This window comes from Anabrus simplex, chromosome 10 (genome assembly GCF_040414725.1).
Source record: "Anabrus simplex isolate iqAnaSimp1 chromosome 10, ASM4041472v1, whole genome shotgun sequence".
In the NCBI taxonomy this organism is placed as follows: domain Eukaryota; kingdom Metazoa; phylum Arthropoda; class Insecta; order Orthoptera; family Tettigoniidae; genus Anabrus; species Anabrus simplex.
Window position 1 is genome coordinate 122,667,109 of NC_090274.1, and position 19,123 is coordinate 122,686,231.

Here is a 19,123-nt window from a genome sequence, read left to right on the forward strand (position 1 = left end):
CAGACTTTCGAGAAACTGTAGCTCGAATCAATCGCGTAGCAAAACAAAATGACAAGTTTGCAGTTTTTCAACACAAGTAAATAACTTATTGGACCTGGCTTTCGTGTCTGAAAAAGTCATTAATAATCCCCTGTGTGAAGCTACAAAACAATTAGTACAATCAGATCATTCCGCGCTTGAACTCAGACTTCATATTTCCCGTCTTCCTCGTTTACCGCAGACTACAAAAGCATTATTCGTATGGACAAAAGCAGACTTTTCTCATCTACGAAATATCTTATCGCGCTGTCCGTGGAACTTGCTCGAATCCTGTCCATCTCTTGATGCCGCAGTTGACTTGTTTTATGACATACTGCACAGCGCTCTTCAGGACGCCGTACATTCCCGCATAATGAAGACTAGGCATCTTCCCTCTTGGTATAATTCCGAACTTACAGACAAAATGCGGGCAAAGGAAAGAGCAAGGAAACAAGCTGCAAAGTCTTCACTTCTCCCAGATTATATCGAATTCCCGGCGCTAAGAAGGGAATACAAAGAAACGCAGGGGAGAAAGTATAGGGATTATGTCGGGTCTGTTGAGGGGTGTATTATCAGACATCCTCAAAGATTTTGAAATTTATCAATTGCAAATCAAAATCTAGGCGGCTACTCTCTATGATGATTAATGGAGACAAGGAAATTAGCTCACTGAAATAAATTCTGGATAATTTTGCTCACACTTTCAAAACATTCCATCCTGCCAGTTTTCCCTGTAATTCTCACACCGAACAATTCGGGGAAATTAACTTATCATCAGTGGTAACTTCGGCATCGGAACTCTGCAACATCTTGAAGTCGATACATACGAGAAGCCATGTGGTCCAGATCACATTCCACGAATTGTGTTACATAAGTGTGCTGAGGAGCTGGCAACCCCACTAGTCACGATAATCAACTGGTCTCTTCGTACAGGCAATTACCTGTCCGAATGGAAGAAAGGATATGTTATTCCAGTCCTTAAGAAAGGTGACAGACCTGTATTTGTCAATTACAGAACAGTAGTTCTTCATTCACTCATTTCCAAAGTAGCGGAAAGTCAAGTACAAAGCCTTGTACAGTGCAGTCAGCAGTTTAACTAATATTACCAGCACGGTTTGTCCAGAAACGCTCAACTACCACCAATCTTGCTGCGTACTCCCACTTCATATCTAGAGCTCTGGACAATTGCAAGCAGGTTGATGCCTTGTACATGGACTTTTCAAAGGCTTTCGACTCTGTGAAGCATAATGCTCTTCTGACTAAGTTGTCAGGATATGGCATTCATGGAAGCTTGCTTGAATAGTTTAAGTGCTATCTTTACGACAGGAAGTATTCAGTAAAATACGAGGGTATCATTTCTCGTCATTATCAGCGCATGTATGGCGTTCCGTAAGGTTCACTCCTGGGCCCTTAGAGTTTCCTTCTATCTGTTAATGATCTGCCATCACAAATCCATTCCAGCAGCTACCTGCTCTATACTGATGACCTTAAACTTTACAGGGTAATTAAAAAGATGTGTGACTGTGCATTGTTACAGTCTGATATAAATAATATTAGTGATTGGTGCAAAAAGTGGCATTTAACACTAAATATTTCAAAGTGCACTGCGATATCCTTGACCAGAAAATCGCAAGTCAATGTGTTCAATTATCATATAAAAGATCAAGAAGTGAAGCGTGTTAATAAAATTAACGATATTGCTATTATTTTTAGCGATCAAAATGATCCATATGTCAATGCGCATGTGTTAAATGCCGTTAACAAGGCATTTAAAATGTTAAGCTTCCTCAAAAGGAATTGCAGGAGTTTTAAATGTTGTCCCTTTGAAAACCCTGTATTTCTCGCTTATACGACCTAGTCTCGAGTACTGCGCTGAAGTGTGGATGCCCTCACAACAATACTTAGTTAATGCCTTAGAGCGAGTACAGATCAGATTCTCAAAATGGATCCGTAAAAGTATTTGTGTATCACGCTGTCATCGACAAAAATGTGTATTGAGTCTCTTAGAACTAAGTGCAGGTATGTGAACGCACGATTCATACACAAATGTACCAGTAATTTCCTTGACTGTCGCAATTTACTCCAGTTGCTACCAATTCATGTTCCCGCAACACCCGACAGGCTGTCACCCCTCACTTACCCAGGTGCAGAACGGAATCACACAGGGACTCTTGGTTTATGCAGGCCCTAAGTTCCCTGAATGAAATCAACGGAATGGTGGATGTATTTCACTCGTCAGCTAGTGAAATTCGCAGACATCTTATGTATCTTGTTCTGTGAATTTGGTAAGTGAAAGTTATACTTCCATTGGTCATTTCAAATGTACAAACACACTTCTGTTTTCATTTCTTCCTTATGTGTTCTGTAAATATATACATTACACCCGTCCATTGCCCGGGGATATAGAAGGTTCGTAGGTTTTTGTGATAAGCCTCGGCTAAAGTCAGTCGTGACGCATAATTCTCCACCCAGGGCATGGACATTCAACTACTGTTTATGCAGTTTGACTAGCATTTGACGCAAGACGTTCATGATCATAGTAATAATAGTATTCAATAAACTACGCAAGGCTAAATATATCTCATTAAAATAAGAAAAACGAATGTTAGTTTCTTGGAAGGACCTTTTGCCAATTTAATGAAATCAAAACCTAACTTAATACAATAATGATACATTGTATGATGATTAGATAATAGCTAGATGGACGAAAGAAAGTCTCTGTTGGCTAAATACTTAAAAACCATCATTATTTAAATCTTGATTGAAAATACTAATTTGATGGAAACGAATATAGAACTTGCTGAAGGCAAATCATCATTATTTATCATTAATTTTCCGCGCGCAATAAATAATAGGATCGAATAAAATTTCATTCAAAAATTTTTTAAATACTACACTTGCTTTTATCTTCACTTATCCAAGATTTCATCTTAAAATACCCTACATTTTATCCATTATCTCAGAAATTACCTAATTGCTAACCAACTTGAGTTCTCTAATGGTGACAAGTTTCAATATAAGTATCCATAAAGTGCACACAGTGTAAAAAAAAACCACATAATAATTGAATCTCATAACGACATAACTCAATCAACAACAGCATGTCCCAGGAATCCGCATCAGCCACCTAAATAGAACACAATATCTAGCCGCTACAAAATCATTAATGATCCAAAAGAATGATTAACAGTAACTGCTTCCATCGGCACTGCCCTGCTGAAAGAAACTCTTGAAGGCGCACTATCTACAGGAAACATACTATAAGCAACTACGCAAGAATACAATCCACTACCAGGTGACAATAATTCAATAAATCCGACCTTCCACTTCACACATATATGCTTATTAAATGTTGAAGACGTCTAATTAGTGACCATTTCCTCAAATTAAATGGTATCTGCATCGTATCTCGTCGAGAAACAGTGTTTTGAAGATCATATGACAACCCTACTCTCGACCTTCGGACATCTTATACCGCAAAAATAACAACGACACAATTGCTTGCCTATTTTGGGTTCTTAATTGTATGACGAGCGTTTAAATCCATCGCTAAATCTCAATAATTATTTATCACACTCCTATTATCTATTTTTCAACGAACCACTTACCATAACAACATTAATTCATCATAAAACACTTCATGGACGACCCTGTCCTTATTATTCACCATATTCAAGCACATCATACATATTCACACTTAATTACCCAAGAGAATTCACAAGCATTCCCAAAGAATCTCTTTTATCATCACCAATGTATCGCAATAAACGCAACACTAATTCCACGAAACATTCGCCATTACGCAATCAACACGTATTGTATTATCATGCATAAGACCTTCTACAAATAAATACTAAAATAAAGTCACCTCACGAAGTATTCGTGCAATACAATTATGGTTCACTAATGAAGACACTGCATTCCTCCATTCACCGTAAACGTGAAGAAAATTCCGAGTAACTCGCGGTAAGACACGTATTTATAAGCTAAATCTTACGTATAATAGATGATCTTAATATTATAACCTCGGACATAACCGTAATCACAAGTAACCGGGCACTAAATGATAGTCGCATTAGGTCACTCAAGTTGTTTAAATTTACGTCACTTCATTATGAAAGAAACAATACATTCTACTCTACAGCTATGCCACTACAAGAAATGGCCATTCAATTATACATATATGTAAGAACATTATGTATCTTAATAAAATATACTTCCCTAGTCTGTTAAGATGGCTGCCAAACGCAGGATCGTGTGTGATGTTAGTGCATCATATATCCATTTATGAGGGGAACTGTGCTTAGTTAGCGGCTTCCTGGTAGTGTTTGTGACACTGTGGCATATATTGAGTGTGTGTTGATGTCTGCTGAATTTGTGATCTATTTATATTGGTTTATAACATAAGTCTATGTGCCTTTTATGCCGTAGGCGTTAGTCATCTTGTTTTGTTTCCATTCCATAGAATACACTACTAAGAGGGACACTCGATGTATTTATTTACTGTATTTGCATTTGCCCTAAGTGCCACCCATTTTGTTTTATTTGCCATCAATGCCATGGAAACAATGACAAAGACGGGCACTCTGCATGCTCTCACCAGCGTTGCCTAGGAAGTGGAATCTGCACTTGTTGGCGCCATTGCAATGGACGTGAACATCTTCGGTCACATTAGGTTGGGCAGCTTCTTGCCTATGTGGAAAGTAACGGGATACTACCACATTATAACTCCCAGGAAACACATGGTATAGCTCGTTGTGTAAATGATTCAAGAAGTAAAACTTCACCTCAATCGGATCTACGAGACAATGGGACAAACGAAAGATAAATTGAAGGAAGATGAGAAAGGAAGATCAAAGCAGGTTACTGTAGGTAGAAGGAAGAGAAGATAAGGATTGGAACATAGAATGTTCTAACACTGCTAAAAGGTGGCAAGATGGAAAATGCGAAACAGGATATGAAGAAAAATCGACTGGACGCCTTAGGAATGTGTGAAGTAAGATGGAGAAGCTGTGGTGAGGTAGAAAGTGGAGACTACAGGTTGTTTTATTCAGGAAATGAAACAGGTGGTAGTAATGGCGTGGCAATTATGATAGGAAATCGGCTGAAGAACAAAATATTAAAGGTGGATTATAACTTATAGATGATAGATTGATGATAATTAGATTAAAGGGTGACGAGGAGGATGCAGTTCTAATACAAGTTTACATGCCAACAAGCCAACACAAGGACGAGGAAGTAGAAGAATACTATGAAAAGATTGAAGAACTTATGGTAAAAGAGAAGGGAAATGTCTGCATTATTGTAATGCCCCCATTACATGCTGTGGTTGGTGAAGGAAGAAAAGAAGTAGTTGGAAAATTCGGACTGGGTACCAGGAAAAACAGGGGAGAAATGTTGGTTAATTTCTGCAAAGAAAACTCACTTGTGATTCGGAACACCTTGTTCGAACATCACAAGAGACGGCGTTACACATGGACATCCAGGCTGAATGGTGAGTGGTATCAAATTGATTATATTATGATACAGAACAGGTACAGAAACTGTCTAAAGAATGCAAAGCGTACCCCGGAGCAGATATAGATTCAGACCACAACTTGGTGCTGGGAGATATGCAAGTGCGGTTGAAAAAAGTGAGAAAGGGTAAACCAAGAGAATATTTTGACTTAGAAATTATAAAGGAATGTGGTAAAGATAAGGAGCTGGAAGACATATTTATGTCAAAATGGAATAGAGGTTCTATTGAAGAAAGTGCAAATGAGACATGGAAGATGATGAGAGAAATCCTCACGGATTCTGCAGAAGAAGTATTTGGGAAAAGGACATCTGCAAGAATAAGGAAAGAATGGGTCACAAATACAATGCTGAGCAAGATGGAGGAAAGAAGGAAATGGAAGAATGTAGGATCTGAGGAAGGGAAACGAATGTACAGAAAACTGAACAACGAATTAAGGAGAGAAACAGATCAAGCAAGGAAGACATGGATGAAAGAGAGATGTGAGGAAATAGAGAAACTAGAAAAGGAAGGGAAATATGAAATGATGTATAAATTAGCTTCAAAACTGGTATTTGAAGGGAGGAAAAGCAAGACCAGTATGGAAATAGAAAGAAATGATGGCACATTGGTGTATAAACCTGAAGAAGTAAGGGAAAGGTGGAAAGAGTATGTCGAGTGCCTATAAGAGTGTGATCAAAGAACAAATGGTATAGAAATAGAAGATGAGACAAGAGTAATAGAAGATGAAAAAGGATACAGCATTCTGGAAGGGGAGGTAGGAAAAGCTCTGAAAGAAATGAAGATTCGCAAAGCAAGTGGAATTGATGGATTACCGGTAGAGCTTTTTAAGTCTTGGAAATAAAGGTGTGAAAGAGCTAACATTCCTCTGTAATAAGATATATGAAAGCGGCGAATGGCCAGATGATTTTCTTTCAGTAGTAATGGTACCGATTGAAAAGAAAAATAATTCAAAGAGATATGAAGATTTTACAACCATCAGTCTGATCACACATGCAGCCAAAGTATTACTGAGAGTACTGAACAGAAGATTTCATGGTAGGCTAGACAACTGTATCTCTGAGGAACAGTATGGCTTCAGGAGAGGTAAAGGAACAAGGGATGCATTTGGACTAACGAGCGAACAGGTAGCATAACATTTTGTCCCGCAAAGCATTAGCACACGCACTGGGAAGGGGCAATTACCAGAAAGTTCGAAATGTAAACAAGAGACATACAACAGTTTTAGCAGACCAGAAATATACCAGTGTTTCTCATACAATCTGATTAAGTTGTACTAACAAGGGAAAGGGAAAAGTGGGGGGTAAGGAAAGCAGGAAAAGAAAAATAATGAAATAACAACAAAGGGATGGGAAATCGAGCAGGGATCAGGCTGCCGAGTCCCCAGCACGAAATGACGCGAAACAAAGTTCACCACACCACACGTGAGGTTCAGGAAGCACTATTATATTGCCAGTCCAGAGCACTTTGGCCACCACATTCCAAATAATAATGTCTTAATTGCAAGGTTAAGTGCGCCAAGGCTATGATAAGTCCTGAAGGGATTAATGTTCGAATCCACACCATGTGGCAAAGCACAAACCAGGAAAATAAGGCCTTTTATGAAAATGAGATAGAAATAAAAGGTATCTGCTCAACCAGTCAGTTTTGATGCACGAAGTAAGTTAAAATCGACACGGTCTAGCCGTGTTCAGGGGTCCAGCTCCCACTGCCTAATACAAAGTTGAATCACAGCTGATGGGCGAAAGAAGTAAACGGGGAGTATATACACTGACTGACAGAGCAAATGCAACACCAAGAAGGAGTGGTCAGAACTTTATGCCAATTGAAGGGTAGACTGACGTCACTGAGGTATGCTCATGATGTGAAATGCGCCGCTGTGCTGCGCACGTAGCGAACGATAAATGGGACACGGCGTTTGCGAATGGCCCACTTCGTACCGTGATTTCTCAGCCGACAGTCATTGTAGAACGTGTTGTCGTGTGCCACAGGACACGTGTATAGCTAAGAATGCCAGGCCACCGTCAACGGAGGCATTTCCAGCAGACAGATGACTTTACGAGGGGTATGGTGATCGGGCTGAGAAGGGCAGGTTGGTCGCTTCGTCAAATCGCAGCCGATACCCATAGGGATGTGTCCACGGTGCAGCGCCTGTGGCGAAGATGGTTGGCGCAGGGACATGTGGCACGTGCGAGGGGTCCAGCCGCAGCCCGAGTGACGTCAGCACGCGAGGATCGGCGCATCCGCCGCCAAGCGGTGGCAGCCCCGCACGCCACGTCAACCGCCATTCTTGAGCATGTGCAAGACACCCTGGCTGTTCCAATATCGACCAGAACAATTTCCCGTCGATTGGTTGAAGGAGGCCTGCACTCCCGGCGTCCGCTCAGAAGACTACCATTGACTCCACAGCATAGACGTGCACGCCTGGCATGGTGCCGGGCTAGAGCGACTTGGATGAGGGAATGGCGGAACGTCGTGTTCTCCGATGAGTCACGCTTCTGTTCTGTCAGTGATAGTCACCGCAGACGAGTGTGGCGTCGGCATGGAGAAAGGTCAAATTCGGCAGCATTCCAGTACCTTCAGGGGCTGCCTAGTGCTCTGTTTCAGCAGGATAATGCCCGCCCACACACTGCGCGCATCTCCCAACAGGCTCTACGAGGTGTACAGATGCTTCCGTGGCCAGCGTACTCTCCGGATCTCTCACCAATCGAACACGTGTGGGATCTCATTGGACGCCGTTTGCAAACTCTGCCCCAGCCTCGTACGGACGACCAACTGTGGCAAATGGTTGACAGAGAATGGAGAACCATCCCTCAGGACACCATCCGCACTCTTATTGACTCTGTACCTCGACGTGTTTCTGCGTGCATCGCCGCTCGCGGTGGTCCTACATCCTGCTGAGTCGATGCCGTGCGCATTGTGTAACCTGCATATCGGTTTGAAATAAACATCAATTATTCGTCCGTGCCGACTCTGTATTTTCCCCAACTTTCATCCCTTTCGAACCACTCCTCCTTGGTGTTGCATTGTCACTGTCAGTCAGTGTATATGGCAGGGGAGCGCTATCTAGAACATACTAGAGGCCGATGACGTCACGGTGGATGCGCAAGGAAAGGCTACTGTCTGAGCAGTAGTAAGACATGTTGACAAGCAGATAGTTCGTATCGCCGCGTAGTATAAGGAGCACAAAATCGGAGTGGAGAAAATATCATCAGGTAAGAGAAAAAAAGATCTCGTAACAGGAGAGAGATACATTGAAAGCGGAAGAGAAATATATGCTATGCTCATTGACCTGGAAAAAGCTTTTGACAGAGTACAGTGGAAAAAGTTAATGGACATTCTAAGCAGGAACGGAATTGACTGGAAGGAGAGAAGGCTGATCAAGAATCTGTATCTACAGCAGAAGATAAGAGTGCAGATAGGGAATGAGATGACAGAGGAAACTACAATTAGAAGGGGAGAAAGACAAGGCTGCTGTCTCTCCCCCATACTTTTTAACATGTATTTGGAAGAGATTATCCAGAAATGGATGAATGGAAAAAGAGGAGTGAAAGTTGGTGGTAGGAGAATAGAATATATCAGATTTGCTGATGACATGGTCATAAAGGCAGAGAGTGAACGAACTATGATGGCGATGCTAACAGATCTAAATGCTGTCTGTGAAGAATTTGGAATGGCAAATAATAAGAAAAAGACAAAATGTATGGTGATAAGAACAAGAAAGGTGAAGACAACTATAAAGTTAGGGCAGGAAATAATAGAACAGGTGGATGCTTTCAAATACTTGGGAAGTGTAATAACAGAGGACATGAGGTGAAAACTTGTACTGCGATTGCGAAGGAAGCATTTAATAAGAAGAGCAGACTTTTTGTGGGGGCATGGATAGAGAATGTATGGAGCTGAGACTTGGACATTGATAAAAGAAGACTGGAAGCATCTGAGATGTGGATTTGGAGGAGAATGGAAAGTATACAATGGATAGAAAAAGTAAAGAATGAAGAAGTCTTGAGAAGAGTTGGGAGGAGAGAAATATATTAAATGTAATCAAGAAGAGAAAGCACAATTTGATTGGTCATTGGATGAAGAGAGATTGCTTGCTTATAGATGCTATAGAAGGAACGGTAAATGGAAAAAGACAAAGGGGAAGGAGAAGATATCAGATGCTGGACAGTATAAATATAGAATACAAGTATGAGGAAAAAAGGGGCAGCAAGAGACAGGATTGCGTGGAGAGCTGCTATGTGAAGGCCTGCCGTTTGGCAGAACACTAATGATGATGATGATGATGATGCTTGTTGTTTAAAGGGGACTAACATCTAGTTCAACAGCCCCTAATGGAACAAAATGAGACGAATTGTAATGACAATTTAAAAGTTCAAAATCCAAAGACCAGAATGAAAAGAAACATGATGATGAAGAATGAATGGATGGACATGAATTTAAAACAATCAATGGATCCAGTTCAGGAACTATCATAAGCAATAGTATCACTGACTAAGTGAGTGCTTCTAAAGCACAATCCTGAATTGAGGATGCGTGTTGTCTAAAGGAGTCCAAAATTCAGGTCAACGGCCCCTCATTAAGGTACTTATCGCTAGTAAAGTAGAACCATGGTATTTGTCATGTTGCGGTACTAAAAAGATATAGTGTAAACTCACAGTGTTCAACACATTATGGTAATACTCACAAGTATTCTACTTTGTACAAGTAACGCAGACTTGTGGTGTTTCTCACATAGGTGTACTCATCACGGGCGCCGGTATTCCCATGGTGTTCCTCCCACGGTGCCGCTGATATAGTGGTACTAATCACAGGCAACGCCCAAACACGTGGTGTTTCTCACAATGGTACTAATCACGAGTACTGGAAAACCTATACACTCACCTTATGTTGCTACTAATCATAAACCTATTGTGTACCCAACATAGTGGTACTACTCGCAAGTAAAGGCGACCCATGGTGTTCCCCACGTGATGGTACTAATCACAAGTAGTTTCAAGGTTCTAATACAATCATCCCTTCGTTGCCGCTTTTAGTCACCTCTTACAACCGACAGGAGATACCGTGGGTGTATTCTTCACCTGCGTCCCTCATCCATGGGGGTGTATAACAAACCTATTTGGGAAGAAATACTTTTATACTGTATCTACATCATACAGAAACCATGCTGTCATAGCAATATCAATATGCAATGAAATACATGAAATAAGCATAATTTACTAGATTAAATAATAGTTAATTTACATTTTAAGGGATATGTAGTAATAATAATAACAACAACAAAGGTACGGAATACAAAATAAATATAGAGTAATTTACACATGAAGAGCTGAATTACAAAGCAGAGGGTATGAATGAGTACTAGTGTTTAAAAAGCAAAGCCATCTCCGTCCTCCCGATGGTGTCACCACCTTGACCGTGTATTTTGGAGGCTTGCGTGTTGAAATGATCCTTAGAGCTTCGCCGGCGGGAGCATATGCTCCTGGTAGGGCCACACAAGCCGGACAGGTCTAAAGTGATGATCCAGGCTAAGAGTGATACCCTGGTCCTCCAGGTTGGTGCGTGGGGCTAACAACTTCACCGCTACAGAACTACATATTGTTCAGAAACCAAATAGAGATAACCAGACGGTCCAAAACTTTCGATGACTAAAGCGTGCTAAATGGCAACGATATGTATATACTGGAACATGGAATGTGAGAAGTATATGACAAGTTGTCCAAATATGATATTAAGTTGTCCTAGGGGATTACAATGCCAAAAGAGGCAAAGAGGAAGAAAACCACCCAGTGGCAGGATATCACAGTAAACACCAAGAATCCGATGAGAACGGATGGAATTTGATTGATTTTTGCCTTTAGCAAGGAGCTGGTGATTAAGAGCACATGTTTTCCCCATAAGGAGATCCAAAAAGAGACATGGATATCACAGGATGGTCTGACAAAGAACCATATAGACAATGTGCTGATAGATGTGTGACAATATTACGGATGTGAGAAGCATGCGTGGTGCAGATAGTGAGTCAGATCACATACTAGTGAAGATCAAGTTCCAAGAAAGACTGGCAATTAGAACCCAGGAACAGAGCTGAGTAGAGCAAGGTCTATAATGTAGAGCTGTTAAGAGATGAGAAGAAGGAGGAAGAGTATAGAGACCGGCTACAAAGAAAACTTCAGATGGGCAGAAACGGGAATGCGAACATCAATAAAATGTGGGAAGAAACCAAGCTAGCAATAAATACAACAGCGCAGGAAGTGGGGAGAGAAGGAAACAGAATGGAATTAAATGGTATGACGAAGAATTGGGTAAGGTTCCTAGAAGAGAGAAATCTGGCCCGACAAAGAATGCTACAGAGACCCACTCAAAATTATATGGCAGTTTTTAAAGAGAAACTGTGAATAGCAAATACATTGATAAGGAACAAGAAAAGAACAGAAGAAAGGAAGAGATTAGATGAAGTGTAAAAGAATTTTGAAAATAAACAAGGTAGAAAATTCTTCCAAGGGGTTGGACAAGTAAAGAGGGGATATCAACCTAGAGTGAATATGCTTAAGGATGAGACTGATAGACTGATTGTTCGGAAAGAACAAATTCTGGAAAGATGGTCAAACGTTTCGAAACAATACTTTCTGACAGCCCCAAGGAAATTACCTCATGACTGCAGAAATGGTAAAACTGGAGGAGAAGTGTTGGTGAGGAGAATACATAATATAATTAAAAAGGTATGGGAAACAGGTAAAATGCCAGAGGACTGTACAGTAGCAAATACATGTCCTATACATAAGAAGGAGCCACGCAGGCAGTGATTAAGAGCACATGTTTTTCCCATAAGGAGATCCAAAAAGAGACATGGATATCACCGGATGGTCTGACAAAGAACCATATAGACATTGTGCTGATAGATGTGAGACATGTCTCCAATATTACGGATGTGAAAAGCATACGTGGTGCAGATAGTGAGTCAGATCACATACTAGAGAAGATAAAGTTCCAAGAAAGACTGGCAATTAGAACCCAGGAACAGAGCTGAGCAGAGCAAGGTCTATAATGTAGAGCTGTTAAGGGATAAGAAGAAGGAGGAAGAGTATAGAGACCGGGCTCTGTACAGAAACTGAAAACACGTAACATCATCATTCATAAGCTTTGTGGAACTACCTGGGGTTCTTCGACAAGCGTTTTACGGTCTTGAGCTTTAGGCTTGGTATATTCAAGTGCTGAGTACTGTGCTCCAGTATGGATGAAGAGTCATCACACAAGACTCACTGATACTGAATTGAATTCCACTATGCGCATAATAACTGGCACAATTCGATCAACACCAACTCATTGGCTCCCGCTTCTATCTGGAATAATGCCATCTGATTTACGCAGATCCACCGCTCTCATCAAGGAATTCAATAAAATCTTAAGGAACCCCGATCTACCTGTACATGAAGATCTACGAACTATCAAACAAAACAGATTACGTTCACGCCATCCAACTTTACGCAACGCCTTAGACATGGTTGCTAGAGGCTCAACCCAAGTACAGAGTGGAAAAGACGATGGGAAGCAGCAACGGAGACGCACCTGCACAGTATGTTCTCGAATGCCAAACTTCCAAGTGGATTCCAACTACCACGCAAAACATGGTCTGCTCTGAACAGAATAAGAGCAGGCCATGGCAGATGCAGAGACATGCTGTTTAAATGGAACAAGTTGCTGACACCCGCGTGTGACTGTGGAGTTGCACGACAAACCATACATCATATTGTGAGAGAGTGTGAAACGCGGGCATACACAGGCAGCAAAGTGGATTTTCTGAAGGCAACTCCAGAAGCAATACAGTGGATCAGTGATCTTGACATTCAGTTGTAGGGAGCCTTTCCTTGTTCATTGTTTTCTTGTTGTGTAAATATGTATATAATTTATATTTGAACTCAACTTGATTGTATGGGCCATACGATAAATAAATAAATAAATAAATAAATAAATAAATAAATAAATAAATAAATAAATAAATAAATAAATAAATAAATAAATAAATAAATAAATAAATAAATAAATAAATAAATAAATAAATAAATAAATAAATAAATAAATAAATAAATAAATAAATAAATAAATAAATAAATAAATAAATAAATAAATAAATAAATAAATAAATAAATAAATAAATAAATAAATAAATAAATAAATAAATAAATAAATAAATAAATAAATAAATAAATAAATAAATAAATAAATAAATAAATAAATAAATAAATAAATAAATAAATAAATAAATAAATAAATAAATAAATAAATAAATAAATAAATAAATAAATAAATAAATAAATACATAAATAAATAAATAAATAAATAAGCAAACAAACAAACAAACAAACAAACAAACAAATAAATAAATAAATAAATAAATCGAGGTATATCTTTACTGAGTATAGAGTACGAAATCCTCTCTACCGCCATAACAAATAGAGTTGGTAGTAGAGGAGAAAGAATCATAGGGGAGTACCAAGCTCGTTTCAGACCTCGAAGATCGATGACGGACCATATTTTCGCCACGGAATGACGCTGGAAAAGATATACAAATACAACGTTCGACTAGGACATATTTTTATATTTTTTAAACAAGCCTGTGACAAAGTAAAGAGATCGATATTATTGGAAACAATGAAGTATTTTAAATTCCCACAGAAGTTAATAAAATTGACTAAGATGGACCTGGAGAACAGCAGAAGTCAGGTAAAAGTACAGGGAAGTGTGTAAAGATCTTTCAGAACCGATGAAGGCCTAAGGCAAGGAGATCCCTTATCACCGGTATTATTTAATATAGTGCTGGAGAAAGCTGCAAGATCAATAACTACTAATCCGGGTGGTAATATTTATAACAGACTGATCCAAGTTTTGGCTTATGCAGATGGTGTGGTGATAATTGCTAGGAGTAACGAGGCACTTACAACTGCCTTAAGGGAGCTGAAAGATGCGGCTAGATCTTTGGGTTTAGAGATAAGTAAGGCTAAATCTAAATAGCCTATATGGTAATGAATAGAAGTGGATGGAACACCGAAAAACTCCAAGTGGATGATTACACCTTGGAAGCAGTATGTCTAGGCACAGTAATAACATCAGTTGAGACAGATATTGTACATCGTATTAAGTCTGCCCACAGATCCTACATAACACTGTACCCTCTTCTGGGAAGTAAACATTTTAAAACTGACTCTCTACAAAAAAAACCAATTAAACCCGTACTTATGTATGGGAGTGAGGCATGGGTATTGACTGAGGCCACAGACGTGAGATTAAATGTGTGGGAAAGGAAATTACTGTGGAAGATATTTGGACCCGTGAAGGAGGGAGATTTATACAGAATCAGGACAAATGAAGAAACTATATTATTGTATAAGGAGTTGGATTTGGTGACTTCAGTCAAAATGAGAATAAACTGGATGGCTGGGGCATGTGCAGCGGATGGAGGAGGGAAGACTTACACGGAAGGCACTGACAGGGCACCCTCGAGGCAGAAGGAGAGGTCATCCCTGGATGAGATGGATGGAGGATGTGGAGTCTGATCTGAGGACCGTTGGATTCAGGCAGTGGCGTAGGCATGCTGAAGATCGGGACGACTGGAGAGCTGTGGTCAAGGAGGCCAAGGTCCTTAAAGGACCGTAGAGCCATGGAGTAAGTAAAGCTATGAAGGCCATTGGAAGGGTGAAAGGTAAAGGCTTTGGCACTTGGTGGGGTAGAGTGGTTAGCTCTATATTCAGCACGAGCATTGGAACTTGCTGACCCCAAGTTCTTCCCGCAGTGAGTTGTTAATAGGCACACAACATTTATTTTCATTATTGAAACTTCGTCACAGAACTCGATCACCAGATTGTCCGATTCTTAAAGACACTGAACTAGGATGGATTATTGCTGGACACTAGTACCAGAGGTAAGAGAAATGTCTTACTCAAATCACATGTTTCTTGAAGCCACAGGATAGGTTAGATACCCAGCTACAGAGTTCTGTAGTCATGACAAGAAAAGAGAGAGCCACAGAAAGGCACTTTACAGAGAATACCACTAGGGATGCTACAGTAGATTTATACTTCGCTTACCCCTCAAGCAGAAACCTGAGGTTTTGGGAAACTCCTTCAAACTTGCTATATCAAGACTAACTCAACTAGAACTGGGTTTCGGTACATAGCCCTCACTTAAGCACGAGTACTAACTCTCTTCATGAGTAAGAGGCCATGGGGCAAATGGTTAAGGTCAGGGAATGAAGGTGGAAGCTATTATCTACCCCATAATCCAGTTTTTAAGCTTAGTAGCTCACTTACAAAAACGAGGGTTGTATTTGTTACATCTGCTAAAATAACTAACAATATTTCATAGAATGATATATTAATGGTTGGATCTTTACTCTGTCATTCTAAGTTTTAGAATGCCTTCACTGCAGATACTGCTGAAATGTATCGGCAAGTCATGGTTCATGCAGATGATAGGAAATCAAATTAACCTTTCAGAACGGCATTAAATCATGATAAACGCACATGGTACATCTTTCTTTCACCATGCAGTTCAACTCAAGGTGGCACACAGGCTAACCAGGCTGATGCTGGACTAACGATGATACTCCGTCATTTTTAACGTCTTTATGAAACCAAGCCCAACATTCAGCTTTCAAAACTTCAAAGAAATGTTCCCCCTCGAAATTAGCCCAATCTAATAGGAGCCACAGCCTTCAGCAAAAGTGTTGAACATATATTTTATGACTTATTTTCAGGTAATTGATTGATAATTGTACTGTATTTAACAAACACTAACCTATACTTTATGTGTTACTACATACAATATTAAGAATTTTCAACTATAGTCCATTAACGACAGATATCAATTTAATACCACAATGCATTTTTATACATGTAAAATGTGCGTTATGTATGCTGTATGTTTTTATAATGGTGTTATTTGAATAGACTGGATTGGTTTAGAGGAGGTGACTAATACTAAAGAAGTATAACATTTACCTATGATAACAATGATATTTACAAATGTTGAAAACTAGAAAAACAGCTGGAAATGATAAGGTTTTGGGAGATATACTAAAGACAGTGGGTTGCGGTATAGTACCATATCTGTAATACTTATTTGATCATTGTTTGCTTGAAGGAGCTATACCAAATGAATGGAGAGTTGTTATAGTAGCACTTGTGTATAAAGGAAAGGGTGATAGACATAAAGCTGAAAATTTCAGGCCAGTAAGTTTGATATGTGTTGCATGTAAGCTTTGGGAAGGCATTCTTTCTGATTATAACAGATATGTTTGTATAACTGGTTCGATAGAAGGCAGTTCGGGTTTAGGAAAGGTTATTCCACTGAAGCTCAACTTGTAGGATTCCAGCAAGATATAGCAGATATCTTGGATTCAGGAGGTCAAATGGATTGTATTGCGATTGACCTGCCTAAGGCATTTGACAGGGTGCATCATGGGAGACTACTGAAAAAAAAGAGTGCAATTGTACTACAGATAGGGAATCTGCCACCAGGGTGACTGCCCTAAACGAAGATCAGTAGTGATTCGATTCGAGAAGAGCACAGAGGTTGGTAAGGAACAGATTAGTTACACGGTATTGACTGTGTAGTTGTAAATTTATCTTTCGGGTGATCCAAGCACCACCATTCTAGACGCACCGAGCTCGATAGCTGCAGTTGCTTAAGTACGGCCAGTATCCACTATCTGCCAGATAGTGGGTTTGAAACCCAATGTCGGCAGCCCTGAAAGTGGCTTTCAGTGGTTTCCCATTTTCATACCAGGGAAATGCTACAAAAAACTAGATGCATGCGTAATGATTCGGTAAGGCCTTTCCCGTCCCATCGTCGCCATAAAGCAAAATAGGAATAAAAGAAAGAGATAAAGTTTAAATATACCTTGTTCTCTTTTCTTTTATTCCTATTTTGCTTTATGGCGACGATGGGACGGGAAAGGCCTACGAATCGGAAGGAAGCGTCCATGGCCTTAATCAAGTTACAGCCCCAGCATTTGCCTGGTGTGAAAATGGGAAACCACGGAAAACCATCTTCAGGGCTGCCGACAGTGGGGTTCGAACCTACATCATCTCCCAGATGCGAGCTCACAGCTGCGTGCTCCTAACCGCAGGGGCAACTCGACCGGTTCTTTTTCCTTTTCTTTGAACTTTGATGGCTGAAGATTTTCTCCAATGAGGACGAAACATGATTTAATATTATTCTGAAAGGAACAAAGTTAATTTTTATTGTAACTGTACCATAACACTTAATAAGAACCAGGCGTAGTATAGTCCGCGCACCTTTTAGCGATATTACTTTGTACGGAGTGAAGAGTAAGGAGAGAGCTCTCCCGGTTCCCGTTATACTGCCAACTGAATGGAAACGAAATCTGAATAGAATCGATAGTATGAACGATCAATATGAATTTTCTAAACATTTATTATCTTACGCCAACAACTGTGTCACACATACAACATTATAAAACATTTCTCGATGCCAATCTTGTTCCTAGCATGAATTCTATAGTTTGGCTTTGCTGTGCAAACAACAGCAGTACTAGTACGTAAAGCGTACGCCAGATGTCGCACAGCGATCATAAGCGATTCATAGTTTGTGTTTCAAAGGTTGCCAATACGAATCTCGATGATAACCGAGGTCGACCGATTCAGCACTAGGGTGTGAATGTATCACTAAACGGTGCACGTACTGTACACTTTGACTGGGGTACCAGCATAAAATAGCTGTGTTTACCAAAAAAGGTAACATTTCCCTACAATTCTCAAATGTAACGCTGTTATATCCGAAAGGACAGGGCAATTAGAAATGTATTAATTTCCAGCAAAGTTGGAAAACCCTCAATCTCATGAAATAGCTCTTACAACGGTACAGCTAACTCCTCAACTTGTTCGTCCTCCTCTCATTCACAGTATGGCCTTCATTGCGCAGAATTTCATGAACAATATACATGGTTAAAGAAAGAGAAATATTGTTATGCATACATGAAACAAAATTAGCCTACTTAAAGTTATGTTTAGATGCTACTGTACCTCATTATGTGACTTTGATTCATATGACACATCCTTTGCAGGTCATCTTTTGTTGAGTTTTGTGGTGGAGCCACCCCAATTGTGCCTCACCCATAATTGTAAATTAAAGGAAAAGTAAAAATAAAATTCTGTAACACCATTAAATATAATTCAGTAGCAGAAAATATTCAGTCTATTATAATTACCACTAATTGATCCTTCCTCCATTTCATTGTCAGTTGATGCTCCAAAAGCTTACAGAGATATGCTACATTATCTATCACAATGCACACGGTCCTATATTTCTTAATCCTACGATTAATTGTGTTTCCACCCACATCTGAGATTTACCACTGTTCTTAGCATCATGATAATCTTGACTTCTCTTCAAATTTGTGGCAAATATCAAATCAGCACCTGTAAACATTTTGAGTTTTAGCATGAAAAAATATGAAACCACCTTCTTCAGGGATATTAACAAACACAAATTGTTATTTCTGTTGAATGATTGAAAAAGATGTCTTATTTGAAGTGAAAGCAATTACAATGCAACAGTCACCTGAGGATG

At 39.7% G+C, this 19,123-nt stretch overlaps 1 protein-coding gene across 3 annotated transcripts in view; it reads right to left on the reverse strand.

Annotated features, from left to right (window-relative positions):
* LOC136881893 (zinc finger protein 83-like) overlaps positions 1–18,889 on the reverse strand; it is an 82,064-nt gene extending 63,175 nt beyond the window's left edge. For all 3 annotated transcript variants that reach the window (XM_068229460.1, XM_068229459.1, XM_068229455.1), the window contains exon 1: positions 18,762–18,889. The gene's annotated coding sequence lies outside the window, so the exon portion shown is untranslated. The remainder of the gene's footprint in view (positions 1–18,761) is intronic.
* Positions 18,890–19,123: the final 234 nt, after the last annotated feature.